We start from the raw sequence: 1,993 nt of genomic DNA, 5'->3' as shown, positions 1-1,993 counted from the left end.
GAGAACTTATTTGCTTACAAAGAGATCCTAATGTCTCAAGCGAACTTAAAAATTGTGGTTTCTCCTGTTAGCTATACCTTTCAGATTTTAACATTTGATTATATTGACACGTTTTATTAGTTTAATGGATTAGGTTACAATAGGTTTAAAGAGTTGGAACCAAGTTATCAAGCATGGACTCCCGCATTCTTAGCGATATCAGTTAGACAAGTTGCTAATAGAGCTAATGGTAAATTTACTTATTTTCAAAGGGAAATAATGACATAATAATAATAAGGAAATTATTATGTTATAATAATAAAGAATTAATAATTAAATAATGTTCTTAATGCTGTTCTTAAGATTTTAACATTTAATTATACTGAAATGTTTTTTTTTGCTTTTTTCATAATGAATGATTACCTGTAAATTTTCGATACTTTAAAATCTATAGTTTCAAATCTATTCATACATCGTTAATTCAAGTTCTTTTGACTTACATTTACATTAATTGTAAAAGAAGCATTACATTTTTTAAGTTTTCAGAATGTTTGCCTGGGATGTAGGCTTTCAGTAGCCACGATCACACTGTGACTATAGTAGATCTTTTATGCTAACAACTGACTCTAATAGTATAAAGAAAGTTAAATCTTTCTAATGACGATCAGTACATCTCCTGTTGATAATTTTCTAATATCAGTTGGGAATAGGAGCTTCTGGGTCAGTATTCTTATTCTGCCACAGTTCGAAGCTATAGAATCACAAGTAATATGAGTAAATTTCTTATCGCTTATGCCATTTGTTAGATGAAATTCATTGTAATTAAAACGAAAATTAAGATATTCACAGAATATAATTACCATCACAGAAAGATATGCAAATTAACGGATATTTTCGTCTCTGATAATTGTCTTAAAATATTTGCAAATTACTTATGAACTCTTACTCATCTGTGTGATCTTTCGAAAAACTGAATAAGCCACAATTAGAAGAAGCAAAAAAAAAATAAATATTATAAATTTATATTTTATATATAAATTATTATTAAATTTAATTCATAGAAAAATGATACATCAGAAATAACCTTTTGGCCATGATTGTGCACTGTGTTCTGCATTTAAAATCTTATAGCTTCATTAATTTTAAATAAAAAATAATTTATTTATTTTTTTATTTTTGTTTTGAAAATCTTTAAGATTTATATTGTATATTAATTTCAGTTCGTATATAAAGTGTTATTCATATGCGCGTGAAGTGTCCATAATATATCTGTTGTAGATATGTATAAACAACACTCTATGCTTGTGTATATAAGTATCTTTTGCTTTGCAAGATTGGTTGCTATAAGTACGATTCGATTGTTATAATTTCAATATCAAAAGTCATCAGTAACTCAAGTAGGCTTTGCATTGGACAGCGGCTGCCACAATCACAGTCTCAGCAGCAGCAATCGCAGTAGCAGCAGCAGCAACGATCTCTGCCGCAGCAATAATATCTACTCTGACGCACACGCGCTGTTGTGCTCGCCTCTGTATTTGTTACCGTTGTTCTTACTATTACCGCTTTGCTTTTGCTGTTTGTTGTTATTGTTGTTAATGTTTTTGATGTTGTTGTATCTTTAGTTAAACTTGTGAATTTGTATGAATGTCTGCAGTCAATGGACGTCCTTCAGTTGCCTATAGAGTAAAAAAAATTCATACAAAATCTTATCAATGCTTTGAATTACTTTAATATGAAATTATATTGAAAAAAAAATTATATAGTGGTTTGTTGTTGTATATGTTATTATTAATATTGTTGTTGTTATTGTTGTTGTTTTTTTGTTTTGTTGTTACTTTAGCTACAGCTACTGCTGTTTTAGGAAATTTTTATATACAATATTTTAATTTTTAATTGTCAACATTTATGCAGATATGAACTTTATGTATGTTTTTAAAATTATATATGCCATCAATCAGCTTTAAATTAAAAAAAAAAATTTATTTTAAATTATATTTTTTTTATTATTTAGCCT

This window comes from Teleopsis dalmanni, chromosome 2, assembly GCF_002237135.1.
Source record: "Teleopsis dalmanni isolate 2A chromosome 2, ASM223713v2, whole genome shotgun sequence".
NCBI lineage: Eukaryota > Metazoa > Arthropoda > Insecta > Diptera > Diopsidae > Teleopsis > Teleopsis dalmanni.
Note: the sequence above shows the minus strand (reverse complement) of the source record.